This window comes from Macadamia integrifolia, chromosome 12 (genome assembly GCF_013358625.1).
Source record: "Macadamia integrifolia cultivar HAES 741 chromosome 12, SCU_Mint_v3, whole genome shotgun sequence".
Classification (NCBI taxonomy): Eukaryota; Viridiplantae; Streptophyta; class Magnoliopsida; order Proteales; family Proteaceae; genus Macadamia; species Macadamia integrifolia.
In genome coordinates, this window is record NC_056568.1 from 13,679,908 (window position 1) to 13,700,413 (window position 20,506).

Below are 20,506 nucleotides of genomic sequence, written 5' to 3' on the forward strand. Positions count from 1 at the left end.
ATAAACCACATCATTCAAATTCAAAACAAAACCAGTGGATAAAAGTAATCTAACTACTCCTATAAATTCAACTTTGGTCTTCTCTCCATTTCCCATGTAAATCATCATCTCTCCCTCACTTGGTTTCCTCCTGCTTCTTAATTCCTGCAAACAATTAGTGATGTGAATAGTTGCTCCAGTATCAATCCACCACGAATCAGGGGAAACATCTACAAGATTGGATTCAAGACACACTAGAGCTAAAGATGTACCTTTCTTTTCAAGCCATTTCTTATAGCCATAGCAATCTGTCTTCATATGTCCATCCTTTTTGCAGAAGAAACATTTTCCCTTAAAAGCCTTAGTCTTTGGTTTTAGATTCTGATCGGTTTTCTGTTCTATTTTTCCTGATTTTTCTTGCTTGTTGCCTTTCCAATTTTTCTTGAATTTCTTCTTACCCCCATTATTGGAAACAAAATAAGCAGAGTTAAATTTTTCCTTCTTCTTTCTTTCCTCTTCCTGTACCAATATGGAAGTCATGTCCTCAAGATTCCACTCCAATTTTTGTGCATTATAGGAGGTCTTAAGAGTATCAAACGATGATGGAAGTGATTGCATAATTTGCCACACAAGGAAAGAATCAGATATCTTCACTTCCATCTCGCCCAATGTGGCAGCATAATTGGTCATTTTCATAATGTGATCACGTACTCCACTTGTGCCATCATATCGAGTGGATGAGAACCACTCTAAATATGTTCCCTTCTCAGCCTTATCAAATTTGGTAAACTTTGTATTAACAGCTGCAAGAAAATCCTTAGCATTTTCTTTCGAAGGCACACTTTTCTTAATGGTCTTGTCCATAGTATGCTTCATAACAATCAGGCACAATCTGTTGGACTCCTCCCACTTTTCATAAAGTGCTTTTGCAGTAGCATCACTCTCAGTTGTGGGCTCGGGGGGTTTATCAGTTCTCAGGGCATAATCGAGTCTCATGATTGCAAGAGACACAGTAAGAGAGTCTATCCACTCCTCAAAATTGGAACCATTCAGGACTTTGATGGAAGATAATTGGGAAGTCATAGCTGGCAATCATAATTACCAAAATTTTACCAAAACATACAATATGCAATAACCAAAAGCATATCAACATCCCAATAATATAATGAAAACTGACTAATTAGGGCTTATTAATCAGATTTATCCCAATACCAATTTTAACAATTGTATGAAAAACATGAACTGGGAAAAGATCCAGCATCATTGGGGTCACACCTGTGGTGGCAAGATCGCCCAACATGCAGTGAAATCTTTCACATGTAAGGCGAGACGCCCAAAAAACAACACCATATTGTAGATTCCGTCACCTGTGGTGGTAAGACAAGAACCTCCAAAATAGTGAAGCTCAAAATGTCACCCTCACACCATAAAGCAAAACCGACCAAACGAAGACTCACCTGTGTTGGCAAGAGCACATCGTTCGCCATATGGCTTTCTTGACTGCAATCCATCTGGATGGTTTATAGTGATTCTGCATCTTTAAGAATTAGCCCACTAAGTGGAAGTCTAATCTCTAAAGTTACGAAAACTCTATAGATCTGGATTGTAACTGTATGCCCATTATATTTTTAATAATTTTCCATCAAAGAATTACTGAATAATAATATGAAAAACAAAAGCACATAAAATTTTAATATATAAAATCATAAGTGTTCCTATTATGACAGATCAGAACAACATCATGGGTTGCATAATAATTCCCTATAGTGACTGAATCCAATAGCACAAGAATTAATATGAAATAACAAAATTATATATTTAATGTGCTAGTGACTAAACCAAATGTCACAAAAAGTAAATCTGTAAATAATTATGCTTTATGGTTCTGTTATGAGTCAACCAATTAAAACTCATGACACTTTTTTATGTTATTTTATTTTATTTTATTTATTTATTATTATTTTTTTAAAACAACCAAAACACGGTTTCAAATAAAACCGTACTTACCTTTTACTTTTTGTCACTTTTTTTTTTAAAACAACCAAAACAGTAAAAGCAATCACACCTTTTACTTTTTGTCACTTTTTTTTTTTTTACAACCAAAATAGTAAAAGCATGTACGTTGCTTTTGTCACTTTTTTTTTCTTTAAACCAAACCGTAAAAAGCAACACGATTGCTTTTGTCAAATTTTTTTTTTTTAAATAAAACTTTGTAAGTTTTGTCCTTTAGTAATAATATATTACTTTTCTTGTTTCTTCAAAACAAAACGACTCGAGGAGAAAAAATTGATGTTTATTACTGGTGGTACAGCCGATCGATTTTTCATGAACGAGGCTCTGATACCATTGATAGAAAACATATACGGAACGATTCATGAAGATCGATAAGCATGCACGACAAACACTATAAAATATATGTTTTAGGCATACCTGAATCCATGGTTGAAGAATAAGAACTCCTCAATGTCTTCTTGTATGCTCCTTGTACAACACGATCAATGTTGGTCTGGTCTACCCTCTTTCCCTTATGCTTTTGATTGTTAGCTTCACTTAATGGGTCAGTGATAACTATATATAGGGGTGAGGGTAGGGACCAACCCTGCAATAAAATTAGGGTTTCCTCCCCATTAAGGAAACAATACCTTAGGTCCACACATAGTAATAAATATTTCATACCATTAAGGTGTGCTAATAGAATCCAATATCTCCATAGAGATCACTTACCAATAATATTGGATTCTTTCTGCTTACTCCATCTTTAGTCAACACCACTAAACCGGTTTTGGAAACAAATCTTTGACTATGCTAGCCCACCTAATAGGAAATCTTACATCTTCTCCATTTCTTCTTTCTCCACGAGTTCGAGAGCTCGTTGCTTCATCTGTGCCTCCCCTTTCCATTGCTGGTGATTTTGGGAGCACTTCACTTACTTGCGGGACTGTCACTGTTGTTGTACCGATTCCTCCTCTTGTCGGACTTCGCTTGCTTACCAGTAACCTCCCTGCTTTTTACTTCGTTTCTTTTAGTCCTGAGCTCACTTCTACCAGTAATGTCTTCCAACTGAGACCGACAACATGATGGAAGAGGACCTTATTAGGATTAAATCCCGCTACCACATACCTGACTAGATTACTCTACAGGTTCCCTCGATGGATGAGTTTGCCTATACGCCGTTCGACGGCGAGGTGTGTTTGTACGAGGAGTTCCTCAGGGCTGGACTGTTTTCTGATCCATCCTCTGGTGCTTTCCCTGTCTTTTTTCCTTTCTCCTGTACTAAGTCATACTTTCGGATTGTAGTGGCTCATCCATCATTCCATTTAGGCGACCTTCGCCACATATGAAGCCAATAATTGTACCGGGAAGAGGTGCAGAGGGAAAGAGAGGTAAAAGATATCGGTGCCCTCTCTAGAGGTGCTGAAAGAGGAGAAGAGCTGAAGTCACTCCATATCCAACCGCTCCTCAAGACGCCGTGGTGGAGAGAGAAGAAATGAGAGAAGAAGTTGTTGTCCATCCTGCAACCACTGTCGCCTCGCAGCCACTCCGGTTGATACGGTAGAGCGGAGGGCTCGGCCTTCTGTGGATTCAGTGGCTGAAGAGGACCCTTGTGTCGGGGGTGACCTTCCTCAAAATGGTCACTCGTCTCTGGTTGCAGAGGATCTGCTAGGTATGTGGAGCAGAGGATGCTTCAAAGGGAATGACCCATACTTCTTGACAAGTCTTCGCCACGTGTGGGGAGATTCGAGTAATCTGCAGGGGAAATGGGACCTCGCAGGGCTGCTGGGGTCAGATTCCCCAGCAGAGGAAGTTGTGCAGGAGGAGGCAGCTGATTCTAGAGGCTGTTGTGTAGCCTTCGATGACCAGAACCGACTGAGAATCGTGCCATTCAATGATTGCTCAATTTTTTATGAGAATTTTATTGTCGCCTGGTTATGGGTGACATGACCATGCGCGAGCTTGGCCGAAATGGGAGTGCGTACCTTAGACTTCCTTTTTTTTTATTGGCTTTCTAATATTAGCCTATGCAAGCCACATTATATGCTGCAGAGACGTATGACATGGTGGAGAGGCTGACCAACCAGGTTGAAGAGCTCTGTGCTTCTGCTGCGGAAAAGGATAAGGAGATCGCTTCCGTGACTAAGCAGTAGAGGAAGATGACTGCTGAGAATGACTCAGCCAGGAATTCTTGTTTGGATGCTTAGGAACGAGTGTTGATTCTCGAAGCTCAGCCCTCTACGGCCATAGAGGCTCATGAGATCGACAAGTCCAACTGAGCAAATGGGGAGAAAAAGCTGCTCGGTCATCTCTCGAGTGTTCAAGCCAATCAGGGTTCTGCTCAAGCTCATCTTGAGGAGGGGAATCTTTCCTCTTCTTTGAGCGGTCAAAGAAGAGGTTGAGCATTATGCGGATCAGTTGGAGTGCGATTTTATGTCCTCTCAAGAACAGTTCCCCTCCTTCCATATTGACTGTTACATCTATGGGGCTCGTGACTTCCGGGACTTTGTTCTTGCCTTCAGCCAACGTTCAACTTTTCACCCTTCGTGCTTGTAAATTCTAAGAATAGGAAGGATATTATAGTGGAAGAAGCGGCTCGGGAAGCGGCTGAGAGAGTGGGCAATCAACCCGTGGAACTGTCGAGCAGGGAGTATGATCCGAAGAAGAGGGAGGCTTAAGAGTCCTTTTTATGTATATGCTTTTTGTAAGGTGGCCTCGCAACCTTTTTTAATGAACAATCTTTATTTCTTTTGTAAGACTTAGATTCGTGCAGTGTTGTTGCGCTTTTCTTCCAATCGGTTCAGATCAGACTTTTTATTGCCAACCGGGGTGGCTAGCTGGAGGTTGGACTTACGCTTTTGTCGATCATCGTAGTTTGGGCTTAGTTACCAATTCGAAGTTGATCTTTAGACTTTGTTGATTAGTACAGACCGAGCTTGTTCGCCGACTCGGGTTGGCTTCAATTCACATAGGATGGAGCAACAGAAACTCATTTGCATTGATGATTGAGATAAGAAAAAATTAGATTAATAGATTCGAAACTAATAAGAAAAATGAAATTGCAACTGATGAAAAGTAAAGCAAAAATTGAAACATAATTGAAACAACTAACAAATGAAGATAGCTTAGGACCCACTCGGCCGACCTATAGTGGGTTTACTGATAATATTTCTTGAGATTCTTTGAGTTCTACGCCTTGCAATGGGCTCACCCACCGGATTCTGCAAGTAATAAGTTCATGGGCATATGACTTTGGAGACTATGTAGGGTCCATCCCAATTCGTACTAGCTTTCCTGTGTTGTGTGGGTCAGAAGCTTTTTGCCCTTCGGAGGACTAGGTCGACCAGTTGGAAAACCCTCCTCTTTACCTTTGAATTGTAAAGTTGTTCGGTCCTCCTTTTGTATACTCCATTCCTTATAGATATTTTTCTCAGACATTATCTAAGATCTATAAGTTGGCACATAGCCCTTCTCATCAAAGTTGAGGGACCTATGAAATCCCACTAAGACTTCAATTGGTGCGAAAGCTTTCGTGTTGTACGCTAGTTCGACTATGGGTATGCCATAAAGGTGTTTCGAAACTCGATGTGGTACACTGCACAAAAATTTCTTAGCGCTGGGTTGTCGAATTGCTTCCCATTGTCTATTAGCTAGATCTTTGGTATGCTGAACCGATAGATCACATCATCTCGAAAAAACGTCTCTATGTCCTGTTCTATGATCCGGGGTAGCGGACAAGGATCGATCTATTTTGTGAGTAGTCTATCGCCACTATGAGGAATTTCCTTGTATAGGAATGAATTGTCCTAGTATGCTGATCCCCCATATTGCGAAGGGGATCAATTTGCATATTGAAGATAGCTAGGTGTCTGGTTGGCATGTTACTAGGGCATGAATTTGGCAGGCCAACATTTTTGAACATAAGCCATCACGTCTTCTTGCATGTTGGGCTGGTAAAATTCTTGTCAGAGAACTTGGTCGGCTAAAGCTTGTCCTCCTAGATGGCTTATGTTCGACTATGGACGAACCGAGAGACTTGAGGAGTGGCCCAATGATTGTTTTCTTGTACAATGCACCTTCTTCTCCAAGTATGTACTTTGTCGATCGATTTTTTACCTTTCGTGCTTTAGCCCTGTCCTCTGGTACGAAGTCACCCCTAAGTTATCTAATGATTGGGTCCATCTAGCTTGGTTCCTAGTCTGTACAGTATAGTTCATCTTCTTAATGAGTTGGCTTCTCAAGCACTTCGACGTATACCATTTAGCCCATGCTCCCGTACTCTATCATCGCCAGTAGGGATAAGGCATTTGCTGAAGAGTTCTCTGTCCTAAGGATTTGTCTAATCTTGAATTTGGCAAAACTAAGTGACCAAGCTTTATACTTTCTTCAGATAATTGACCATTCTTTCTTCCCTTGCCTCATATTCACCATTCACCTAGTTTAAAATGATTTGGGGGTCACTATGGACCAGGAGCTCTGTGGCTTGTACTGCTCGAGCTACTCGGAGTATAGCTATCAAAGCTTCATACTTTGCTTCATTATTGGTGGCCGCAAAAGTGAATCTAGTGCATAGTGGATTTTGAATCCCTTAGGATTGATTAGGATCAACCTGCCCCACTTCCCATTTCACTGCTTAAGCCATCAACTTACAAAGTTCAGACCTGTACGATAGGTGTGCTTTCACAATCCTCATTCTCTTCCTCCATTAGGGGACATTCCACTATGAAGTTTTCCAATGCTTGGCCTTTGTTTACTGTCTGGGGGTGGTAATTAATATCATGCTCGCTCAGTTCGGTCCACCAACTGATGAGTCTTCCAAACACACTTGGCTTGTGTAGTATCTGAAATAACCTAGAGGGGGGGTGAATAGGTTATACTAGTGGAAATTTTAACTCTTTTCGATATATAGGTCCCAAGTATGATTGCATATTAAAAACAATGCGGAATAAGTAAAACAAACACAATCACACAACACAAGATATATAATGGTTCAACTCAATCCGAGTCTAGTCCACTCCGTACAAGAATCCTCTTGTAAGGCATTCCACTAGTTCTCCCTTTCAGTACGGTAGGTAGGAAGAAAACCTTTACAATCTTTTTCACGGATAAGAGTATCCTTACAAATCTCCTTTACAGGCAGAGAGACACCTTTACAATCTCCTTTGCAGGTAGAGAGGCACCTTACAATCTCCTTCAAGGTAGAGAGGCACCTTATACTCTTTTAAGGATAAGAGGATCCTTACAATCTCTTAAAGATGAGAGGGTCCTTACACAAGCCTAAGTGCAGTCTAGACTTATGTAAAATAGAAAATGGAGAAGTGGAATAAAAGTGGATTACCTCCGGTGTGGTGCAAATGAAATATGCAATGATGATAGAATGAATGCACCTTTTGAAGTCTTCTTGATGCTTGTAATGAAATGCCAAGATGCAGATGAAGACTTGTAGATGGTCTTGAGTTCCTCTTGAATGTAAAATGAAGAACTTGAACTCAAGAAATGGTGTAGACCAATTCTCACTTCTAATGCTCAAATAATGCTTCACCAAAGATGAGATTAATTGTTAATTAATGAGTGTCATTAGAGATATTTATAGGTGAGCTTAGGAGAACATTTTAGGCAGTAAATCTCACTTAAACAGTCATATTCTGGGTCCATCGGTTGATCGCCATCGGTAGCCGATCGACCGCCAAGAGCCATTGAGGCAAAATATAGCCGTTGGGGCACTTTCAAGTAGTCACCAATCGACTGGGACTTTTTACCGATCAAGCGTATATGGTCTCGGATAGTTCCAATCGACCGGGGCTTCCAGCCGGTCGACCACCAACATGACAGACTCTGTTTTGACAAAACGATGTCATACTAACTAGCCGTTAGTGTTTTGAACATAACGTTTTGGTCAGAACTCAGAATGACCTAAAATCAGTTGCGTTGAAATTGTGACTCGATTTTCTACAACTTCTATGAAGGTTTCATCTCTTGATACCGAATCTAAGATTATCAAAAATACCCTTAAGTCAGGTTAATGTGGTTTTCATAGAATTTCACTAGAACACATTTTTCCTAATATGTTCCTCACCACTTAGAGACTCTCCATACTTGATCATGGTATGCTCTATGGTCATTCTAGTATGATGCAATGCACATGCATGTGGTGAGTGCACATATATATGTGAAAGTTTCAAATTACATTAAAAAGGACCAATCTATCCTAGTGGTCTTCTTCTTCACTTGAACCTTCCACTCTTTAGCACTTCATCTTCTTTTCTTCTTGTTTGCAATTCCATGTCTTTGAGCTTCATGTCTTGACATCTTGAAGCTTAAATTATTATGATATCTTCTTCAAGCATTGATGCCAACTTGTTGATACTCTTCATTTGATGACTTCATTCTTCATTTTTATTCCTTTCATTCACCAAATTCGATCTTTGATATGAAGTCTTTACAAAACAATACTTGAAGGAAAATTGTGAAATACCTTCATATGTTTGTTATCATCAAAACCAACTATAGGAGTGTGGGGATATCCCTAATAGTATCTTCTTAAGTGGTCGATTAGTAAGCACTTCTTGTCATGCCCCGTTCACATAGAACAGGACCGGTGACGGGGTTCCCTCTAGGTAACCCAAAAACCACCAAGATCATCTGACATAGTAACCACAACACAACAAGCCACAAGTAATCATGAAATACAATAATGTATTTCAGCGGAAGTCTTATCTTATATAAATACCTGTAAATCCCCATATACTATTGATACCCAAATTGTTATACATAGTGTATTTACATGTGGGCCCGTAGGCATGATATTTACACAAGAAATAGCAATTTATATATCAAGAGCAAAAAATAGGTGTTTACCAAAAGAATAAAAAAGAAAACCTTACATAGAGTCTACTAATATTTCCCCACAACACAGTTATTGACTAGGCAACCCTCACTGTGGTCAAATCCTTCTGGGACCCACCAATCCCCCACTGGGGTTTTGTTGGTGGGACCCGACATGGGTTCCTCTACCGAGTAGCCTGCACAATCATCTGAAAATATGTATATACGAAGGGTGAGCTCACTAGCTCAGTAAATGGAAAGAAAGAAGTACATAAGCAATTGTAATTCAAATGGTACTATATGCATGAGATTCACTTTTAAACCTAATTCACCTAAGCAATCATTACTAGGTTATAGGTTACATGCTATTCACAACTACAATGCGCGTATGCCCTGGGAACAAGACGTGTTCTCCATCCCGTGAAACGCTCATAGAGTTGTCAGAGAAGGTCAGCCGTGAGAATTTGGAAAAGTAAATCATGGCCGAACCACAGTAGAAATATAAATCATGGCCAAACCACATCAGAAAATAAAAGCAGTACGATTGGCCCTCTGAATATATCACCAAAGTTGTCGACTATCCTAATGATCAGTCGGACGTACTTCTAACCGCCACAGTAGTCTGCGGCTGGTGCTTCCCCTCAGTGATAACCCAACACATAAACCCCTTTTGGGATGGGTCGTAGCATAAGGAGATATGATATCCTAACCACATGCTCTTGTATGAGATAAAACAATGTATAATACTTCCATGTCCCATTCCACGGTGTACTATTGCATTCGTTTCCAAGTTGACTATGGCATCTATTCTAGAAATTTCACACAAGTCTGAAAAATCATCACCATATTACAACATAAAATAAATCCATTCTCATGATTCTAAGCAAGTAACAAGCATTTAGACATTTAAGTTACAACGGGTTTGGTTCTAAATGCATCATTCATACATTAAGCACATGCATGGGAATGGCAATCAGAATATCAATATAAAAATGAATGCATAAGATACCAAAAATACTCAGAAAATAAGATCAGAGTCCTCTCCCCACTTACCTATTTTTGTACAATAATATACATGCACAGACGGGTAAGATTCGACGCGGGAAGATGAGTTTCTCGGAACCTAGTACAATTAAGGAGTTTCGAATACATCCAATTCAGAATTATAAAGTGAGTCAAGATATGGCTTCGACATGTTTAACACTATGTAGAAGGCTTCGGTCGAGTTTAAGTTCCATCGGAACTCATTTGGGCAATAGGTGGGTCATACAGGTGGGTAGACTACCCAGAAAGACAACACATAGACATAGATCGACAGGTCATACTAGAGGGTCTAGCACCCGTCAGTAGGTCTAGAGGGAACTGGTGGGTCATACCGGTAGGTCAGGCACCCATCGATCTTACTCGTTGGTTGGCCCAGAAAAGATCGATGGGTCACACCGATGGGTGTGGCACCTACCGGTCCTACTTGTCGGTTGGGCTAGAAGCCTTAGGCAAGACTGGAGGTTCATATTGGCAGGTCCGACTACCCGTTGGTGCTACTTGTCGGTATTCTGTGGATTTTGTTGTTCTCCTTCCTCTCTTTATTCCACCTCTTAGGAACCAAATGGGGGTGTTCCCACATCATTTCCCACACGTTAAGGCTTCATCTACTCGAACATTTTATAGATCTAAGTTATCATCAAGGTTTTGGAGAAAGAAATCATACCTTGGCTCAAGAAACCCCAAAACCTACGATCCTCTTTCCAAACTCACAATGTCACCTCAATAACTTCAAATCTTTGTTTCCCTTTCCTCAAACCTTCAAGGAAATCATACAAGGGTTTCATTATCCATTTGATTTGACCACACACAAAAAGGGTTTCATCACATTGTGGACACCGAATTTTGTCACTCCCTGGCAATGATGACAATATGAAGAATTACATGTTGGATATTTTAGACTTGGAGAATTTTCAAGCTTAGAATAGAAAATGACCATTTTTTCCCTATAAATTTTTAAGAGAAAATGTTTTCAAAAATTAGAATTTGATGTTGTGGATTGTTGTTGTTTGTCCGCTCAAGTCAGACATTACACTTTGATGCGAGAACTATGCGAATCGATGCCCGATTCTCTCTTTCATTATATGATCCTGGTCCCTACTTTATGCATATTTTTGTAAAAGTTTTTGATTGAGACTATAATCATGTCTCACATCATTGGATAGTGCTCGGACTGAGATTTCTAACGACATATTACACGTCAAATTCTGACTAACGGTTTGAAAGATATGACCACCAAAAGTTGACTCCAAAATTCGGTATAAGATTCCATTCCAAGCAACCAAGGAGTGCCACATGGCGCCCAAACCCCTTTGTCCAAAAGCAAGCCTTTTTAAATAATTCTCTCTAGTTTTTTAGTCCCACATTGGAAATAAGAGAGAATTGTCTCAAGTCCCAAGGCTATAAATATAGCCCCTCCTCTCTTCCAAAAGGGAGAAGAAAAATTGAGAATTTAGGAAAGAGGATGGCCCCATCAAGGTTTTGGCTAACTTCTTCCCTCTAAAATCAAATATTCTCCAAGTCTAAAAGTTTAACACATTAATCCTTCCTTGAGCCGGGAGATTTAGTCCGGTGCGATTTGATTTGGGGCTTGAAGCACAAGGGTTATCTCCCCTTGTTTCTTGATTAAAGTCGGGTTTAGGGTATTTTTCTTCTCCTAATTGTAATTTAGAACTATTTTATCTAATTTAATAGATTAGTTCTAATTTATTAATAATTGGTTATTTAGATTAATTAGATTTAATTAGTTTCAGTTTAGTTTAATATGGTTTATTAGATGTAACTCGATTCAATTAGGTGTATTTAGGTTTAATTGGTTAATTTAGATTAATTAGATTTGATTAGTTTTAATTTGGTTTAATATGGTTGATTAGATTCATCTTAATTTAATCTGGTTTATTTAGGTCTTTTAGTTCAATTAAATATGATTTTTGTTTAATTGGTTTAATTAGTTTCATTTTAGTTTTATTCGGTTCAATTAGATGTAATTTGGTTCATTCAGACTTAATTATTATTTTTTTGTTTGCTTTAATCTAAATTGATTTTGAATTTACATTTGGCTTTATGATTCTACTTAATTGTTAATTGTTTTATCCTTTAGATCTCGGCCCTTGGATTAGGATCCAAGAACCCTAATCCTTTCTTCTTTTTCTTTATCTCTTCTCCCATCCCTTCTTCCTTCTTTTCCCTGTAGCAGAAAATCAGCCATCTCCCTCCTCTTCTTCTCCTTCCTTTCTCCATGGCTGCCACCTCCCACTTCTTCTTCCAAACTTGCAACTTCTTTCTCTTCTTCTCATTTTCTCCTTCTCTTCTGTTCCTTACTGCTGAATCCATAAACCTGCAACTTCTTTGCCTTCTTCTTCTTCTTCTTCTTCTTCTTCTTCTCTTTTGCTCCTTACTGCTGAATCCATAAACCTGCAACTTCTTTCTCTTCTTCTCATTTTCTCCTTCTCTTCTATTCCTTGCTGCTGAATCCATAAACCTACAACTTCTTTCTCTTCTTCTTCTTCTTCCTCTTCTTCTTCTTCTTCTTCTGCTCCTTCTCTTCTATTCCTTGCTGCTGAATCCATTAACCTGCAACTTCTTTCCCTTCTTCTTCTTCTCATTTTCTCCTTCTCTTCTGTTCCTTGCTGCTGAATCCATAAACCTACAACTCTTCTTCTCCTTCATCCTCTCCTCTTTTCCCTCCCCTTTCTCCATAACTGAAATCATCCCCTACTTCTTCCCACTTACCTTTTTCCATAACCGAAATCTGAACCACTACAGCCCCCGTCTTCTTCCCTTTTCCGAAATCCATCTCTAGCCCATCGTCTTCTCTTCTTCTTCCTATTTTATTTTCTTATTTTTTGTTATTTCTTTAATTTTTCTGATTAGATAGTCCAAATTTTTAATACCCACAACCTGTTATTTCATTTCTATTTTTTGTGTGGAATCTTTCCCTCCTTTCCTTCTTTATTTTTATTTTATCCAATTTGGTTTGATTTTAGGTCTGTAATGTATCCGGCCCTAAAATTTAGGGTTGGGATTCCCCTAATTTTAAACTTTAAAATCAAATGATTTTCTTTTATTTCCCTTGTAATAAAGTATGGGACTTAGTCTAGGGCGCATGTTAGCAAGGGCATGGCTGGCCCCCCTCAAACTGGCTCGTAGCATTAGGTGCGTATTGGGGAATTAGGTTTTCCTACTATCTCCTATCTTTGGTACTCCAACCCTCACTCGCATTAATGTAGTACTAATCTAGATTGATTAAAGTAACGTAGTTAATGTAATCAGTCATTTCAACTGTTGTTTATTTAATTATGGTTTGTTAATTTAGCTTTTTAAATCACTGCATTTGATTTCTTCATTCAATTCAATTTATTAAACTTGTGTAATTACCAATATTTTTCCTTCCAGTGGTTTGTTTATTTTAATCAATCAACTAATTAGTTATTTAATGTAGGATAATTAACTAGATTAATTAGTTAAAAGATTCTCTTCTCATTAGCTTAACTAAGGTTTTGAAAAATGTTTAACTCATCTTAGGATTAGCTCAAGGTAAACATAATTAGCCCAATTAGGTTTCATAATTAATTTAATTAAACCTTAGGTTTAGTTTAATCCTCCTATACTAGATTTGGTAGATTAGTAAAAATGCATTCATTTAATGTAATTAATCCATTTCACTTTTATAAATTAATTAGATCTCATTTAATTTATAAATCTTTTTACCAATTAGATTAAGTAGGATTGCAATAATTTATTTCACAAATTACTAGGGATTGAGATTAACCATTTTAATTAATTCAATTTAGGATCTCACAAATTCATTGATCATCCATCTAGGTCAGGCTCAATTAATTGAGTTAGTTCAATTAGGGTTTCGCAAATTGCTCAACTAATCCTAGGTCTAGGCTTATTTAATTAGCTTAATATAAGACTCATAATACATTAATTAAATCATTTAGGGTTTTTAATTTTTAATTAGCGTAATCATTTCATTATTTGCATCATAACCTAGATAGCATAATTTAGACACTTGGTTTAGGGTCTTCACATGCCATGCTTTTATACCTAGTTTAGGGTTTTCAGTGACCTAGATTTAGGACTAGTTAGTAGGGTACAAACAAACTTTGGTCAAACAAAAGGAGACCGGCCTTAAGGTTGGGCAGACTGGGTGCCTAACACCTTCCCAGTCTGTCACTTGACACTTGTGCTGAATCTTGGTGCAAACCAGCTTTATCCATCAAAGTCATTAGTCTCTCTCCTTGATTGGGGGTGACATTTATGGGTCCTAGAACCTTTCTAGGTGGCGACTCCCTTTTACCCATAACGTGTATCCCCCCTTGGCATTTGATGACCAAGGGATCTCATCTCATTAGGGTCGACCCCTAGCGTGTGTACACGCGCTACGTGCCCTATCGCGACTCGACGGAGGTCCATGATACCTACAGTGGCGACTCCACTAGGGATGTCAAACTCTTGATTGACCATTGTTTGGATAACTTTGTTTGTACCTTATTGTTTGTATATTGACATGTTATTTTTCACTTTTCATCACTTGCATACACTTCTTGCATTGAGCACAGCATGCCTCACCCTTATTCACCCCCGTGGTGTAGCTGCCAGGGTCCCTCATATATGCTTGGGCTACCCTTAGTTACATCACACCCCTTGATACCATGCCATTTGGGCCTAGAATACAGAACTTATCGACGAGGGTGTTACCTTGGTGCTTGAGGGAGATCACACACATTTAGGTGTGTCCAAAGAAACACTATTGGTCAACACTCTGAGATTGATTTGCTCGAGCTATTCCCCTATTGGTATATCAAAGGGAACACGTGCCTCAACACTCTGAGATCGATTTGCTTGAGCTATTCCCCTATTGGTATATCAAAGGGACCACGTGCCTCTAATTCATTTCATGTATATGGGTGATAGGTATATCGGTCTTGTCAAGGTAGCCTTGCCGGTCCTAAACCTAGCCAACATGCATCATATACTTGGATATAGAACCAATGACTAGGATCAACACAACTAATGTAATATTGTTTGCGGTTCATTTTGGAACTCCTTGTAGTCATTTCTATCAATTGAGAGTATCTTCAACTTAGGGGCACTTCCTTTCAGTTTACCACTAAGTTGATACCACTCTCAATTGACCTAATCCTTGTTTGGCATAGTTATCCTTGTTTGTGCATGCTTTGACCCTAGTTATGCTCACGTAGGAGAATGTACTTGTTACCATCTCATCCTTTCTTTTGTCCATTTTCTAGTACCAATAAGGAGTGTAATCCAAAGTTTCACTTTCTCATCATATTCTATCCAGTTGAGGCATAATTTCTCGTCAGGAAGGTCATTCCCTACCCTTGTGGGTCAGAGATCCTAATTCAATTAGACTAGTAAGGCTTTCACCAGAACCTTCATTAGAAGTGTTTCCCATTTCCCCCGAGGGTACAGATCCATGAGTTAAGATAAAATTTCACTAGTAAATCCCGACCCCATGGAGGCCCGTGTCACTAAGATTGAGGAGATGTTAGCAAACTTAACTGCGATGATGCAAGCTCAGGCTGGTGTTGCTTGACCGGCAAAAGTTCAGGACCAACGGAGTTGTCTCCATAGTCCTAGGGTTGTTCCTCACCCCAATGTGTTAGGTGTTGAGGATGATGTTGTGATTGACAATAGCCCTATTATAGGAAAGTCTGAAAGTCTTGAGAACCAAGAGTAGAAGGATAAAGTTAGTTGCCTTGAACACTTGATCAGGAACCTTAAAGGTGTTGAAGATCAAATCATTGATACATAAGGGTTGTGTTTCTTTCCTCATGTTAGGTTACCAGAAAAATTTAAATGGACCTCTGAAAAGTTTGATGGTAGGGGTGATCCCCGTACTCACTTAAGATCTTTTATTGGCCAATTGAGGGGAGGCCGAGGCTTCATAGATGAGCAACTGGGGCAGGCCTTCCAATTTTCACTGACTAGTGCTGCTCACCATTGGCTAATGGTCCTAGATTCTTCCTCAACCCGCACTTGGGACAACATGATGAAGACGTTTACTCGCCAATATTCCTATAATACAGAGATAGAGTTGACCATGAGAGAGTTGGAAACAACAAAGCAAGCAGCAGATGAAGGGTTCACTAGCTATTTGAAAAGGTTTCGTGACAAAGTGGCTCAGATGTGGGATAGGCCAAATGAGAGAGAGCAAGTGGGAATAATAGTGAGAGGATTATGAGACCCATACTGAAAGTTTTTGTTTGCTCTCCCCATCCTCAACTTTGATGGTTTGATAATAGCGGCACAATAGGTCGAGGATGCCATCTTCCAAGAGGAACTCCCCAAAATGGATCGGTTTGCAACTGAGTCCAGTAATAGCAGAAGACCTCCACAATATAAAAGCTCAGGGGTCAATGCCACAATGTCTACTCTCCCTTCTGCAGCACCAACATCATCCATAATGGTAGCTCCATTCACACTAGAGGATAGCTCCTCCCAATCGACCTAAGAGGTAGTTTGCCAATTTGGGTGCACCCCTGAGTTAAGTTTTTAGCACATTAGCGAAGGCCGGATTGATTTCTACAATTCAACCAAGGCCTATTCCTGAGCCAAAGCCACGTTGGTATAATCTAGACCTATTCTGCCACTATCATTGCCAGGAAGGACATACCACAGATAACTGTTTCAATTTGAAACATGCTATACAGGACCTTTATGATGCTAAAAAGTTTGAGCTCTGACCTAAACAGCCTAATGTAACCACAAATCCTCTTCCAAATCACCAATCAATCAATGCTCTTAGTGAGGATTTGAAAGAATTTGACCCCACCATCTTCATTAGGCATCCATCTATCCAAAGCGAGGGGCATGTTCATGTGGTGAAGTCGGATGCAAAGACCAAACAGATCAAGATAGTTGAAGGAGAGTTCATGTCAACCTAGAAGTATCAATCAGAAGCATCTGAGACTCTTGAGATGGTACCCTATTTCAAGAACCTGAATGGTCAATTCATTAAGGAAGTGCATGACTCTTCATACTTTGGGTTTCTAGAACCATGGCCCGATGAAATATCAGGAAAGGAGTTACCAGGTTTTGTGATCTCCTTTAACTACATGGTTGATTGGGCAGAGTCTTAAAGCAGTTTGGTAGGCCCATCTTGGGCATCAAAGAGGATTTATGGATGTTAGTAAGCTCTTTGGTACAGAAGTTCTAATGATTATAGAAGACGAAGAAGGGTTGGTCGTGTCTGGGTTCAAATCCTTCGGTGTTATAGGTAGTGAGTCATGTTGTTAGGTATTTCCAGCTTTTTCCCTTTCGGTTTCGTGTGAGAAGTTTTATCTTTTTAATTTTGATGTTGTGTCAATCCAATCAAGTTTCCACATGATGTAATCATTTTAGTTTTTAATGAAATAGTTTATTTTGAGTATTTTGTTTATTCTCCTCCCCATTTCCATCTCATGATGATGAATCTTGCAGCGATCTATCGCCTATTTTCTTCAAATCAACAAAAAATGAATCAAAGAAAAAAATCAAATATAGAAAAAAGGAAAGAGCAACAAAAAAAAAAAAAAAAAAAAAGAAGGAAAGAAAAAAAGAGCCCATGAGTCATCCTCATTCATTTTGGTGCCAGAGCCTTGGTAATAAAAGGTCTTGAGCTCTCCACTCATTTGGTCCCCTTCCAACGAGTAAGGAGCTTAAAGGAAGTTTTCACATCATTAAGCCTATTAAGGGAGGCCATCCTTGGCTGCTAGTTATCCGGGAAAAATCCTGAGAAGTTTAAATCCGTTAGTTATCCTTTTTGGGCCTAAGCCTATCCTTTGGAAAGCCCATTATGGCCTACCCATATCCCATTACCAAGTACCTTCAACTAATACCTCTAGCCTCTGGGTTTGATTAGAAGACATTTTGTATCCAGAGCCTAATATTGCCAAGGTTGGGGAAAACACTTTTCATTTCAAAATTCAATAACAAAAAGATAGCAAAGCTCCAACAGAAAAAAAAAAAAAAAAAAGAATAAGAAAAAGAAAAGCAAATTGCCGATTTAAAAAGAAAAAAAGAGGAAAAGAAAGGCACAAAGGTCTAATCCAAAAGCAATCCAATACCCTAGGTAGGGGCAAGAGAGAAAATTGTTCACAAAAATTGAAGAAAAAGAAAGAAGGCAATAAAGGCGAAAATTACAAGATTCTAGTTAGACCCTGGGGGCATATTTGAGCTTTTACCCTCATTTGGAACCAAGCTCTAAGCCCCATTATAACCCAGCAAGTCCTCCTAGGCTAAATGTGGTGAGATTTTCTCCGATAACTTAGATCTCACCTAGTTATGATGGAACTTAATTATCAAGGCTTTACAACCAATAAATCATCCGCGGCAGGAACTACGTCCGACCTGATTCCTAACTTACTTAGGATACGTAGGCAGCTTGAGAAGTCAATTTCAAGCTTGGTCCATCACCTCAATCACTATATTACCTTGTTTTGTTTGGGCTTCATATGAATGTCCTTTCTTGGCTTCCTATTTTGAAGGCGATTTGATCGTCGCTACTTTTATTATCAGGAGATGGCCTGCTTAGACTCGAACTCTTTCTCCCGTCTCTTATTCCGACGGATTCCCAAGAGTTTCACCACTTAGTCCTTTCTTCTAAGCCTCCTTAGTTGGCATGATTTCTCTAGTGAGCTCGTCATTCCATGTAATAGTTCCCCATTCTACACTTGGTAGAACCATTGGGTCTGCATCCTTTTCATGTTGTTTGATTGTCTTACTACTTGTTTCTTAGAGCTTGTGCCACAGACATAATGTTTTGGGTATTTTAAGGAACCACCCCTCAAGTCTTGAGAAGCAGGTAAGGAAGTTACTACTATCCCTGCTCATAAAATGTGGGCAACATCAGAAAGGTGCACTCACAGGAAAAAGAAGGGATCAACATGTTGTGGATGTTTACCATGAGATAATGATTTGGTCGGACCAACCGAAAGTCATTATAATTGAAGACATCAAACTATATTGCCATAAGTTGCAGATACATACAAGTAATGCATATTTAAGCCATATTTATTTGAGTTTAGGCCGAGCAAACTGGAGATGTCACAGTCTGGGGCAACAGTCATTGATGGGTTACCTCCCTTGTTTTAGCTTCGTTCTCATGGTGAAATTTGTTTTGGAAAAATCCGTCTTTGTCATTTTCCAATGTAAACACTTTTCACTCCTTTTTATAGTAGTGGTCATTTACACTCTCTTACGTGAGCATAGTGTTAGGATTTGCATGACTAATCCTTTGTCTAACCAATCAGGTTGATGTTTGTTTAAATTTAATTGCAATATCATTACATCTCATGATTAAATATATTGAACATTTAAGATTTTTAGGAATTTAACCTCAAATGCATCAACTCATCAAGATTGGTTTCAATGGTTCTTTACACCATGGACAAATCTATTTCAAGTCTAGTTATTTATACTGAGGATTGGGCCTGACGGTTATTTATACCAATGTCAGCTTCAGTTCAAGTCCGGTTGTTTAAACTGAAGATTGGTTTAGATGGTTCTTTACACCATTGCCAATTCCATTTCAAGTCTAGTTATTTATGCTGAAGATTGGGCCTGATGGTTATTTATACCAATGTCAGCTCCATTTCAAGCCTGGTTATTTACACCAAAGATTGGGTCTGACGGTTATTTACACTAATGTCAGTCTCACCTCATAGTCTGGTTATTTAAGCCAAATATTGGATCTGACGGTTATTTACACCAATGTCACCTCCATTTAAGTCTAGTTATTTTTGAAATGAAGATCGGGTCTGATAGTTATTTATACCAATGCCATTTCTATCTTAAGTCCGGCTGTTGAGATTGAAAGTTGCATCTGGTGGTTACTTACATCGAGGTCAAACCTAGTTCCTCTTGTGTTTGACCATTCATTTACACCATTGTCTCATATTTGCATTTATGGTTTGCTTGGTTCTTTATACCAATGGCGACTGATTGCATCTACACCATCATCTCACACTTACATTCATGGTCTGCTTGGTTCTTTATACCAATGACAGCTGATTGCATCTACACTTCTTTTATCATACTTGCATTCATAGTTTATTTGGTTCTTTATACCAATATTGGCTAATTATGTTTACACCATTTTTCCATACTTACATTCACAATCCGTTTAGTTATTTACACCTAACGGTCGATTGTATTTACACTCTTTTCCATACTTGCATTCAGGGCTTGCTTGGTTCTTTATACTAGTGACGTCCAATTGCATTTAAATTTGTGTCTCATACATTGATGGTTGTTTAGTTATTTATACCTAATGGCCAATTGCATTTGCACCATCATCTCATGATTGCATTCATAGTCTAATTGGTTCTTTATATGAATGTTGGATAATTGCATTTACACCTTTGTCTCGTTTTTACATTCATGGTGTGTTTGGTTATTTATACCTGACAGCCAATTGCATTTGTAATCTTTCATGCCTGCATTCATTGTCTACTTGGTTCTTTACACTAAGAATGGCTTATTGCATGTGCATCCTTAGTCTAGGTTTTACCTGCATATTGACCAACTACAATAGGTCTTATATCATGGTAGCACCCACACACTACTTGATTTCGCATGTGCTATCGATTGACATTTCCTGTCTTTGGTCTTATCTCTCGTTTTGCCTTTGCATTTGCACCTCCGCCATCCTTGAGCC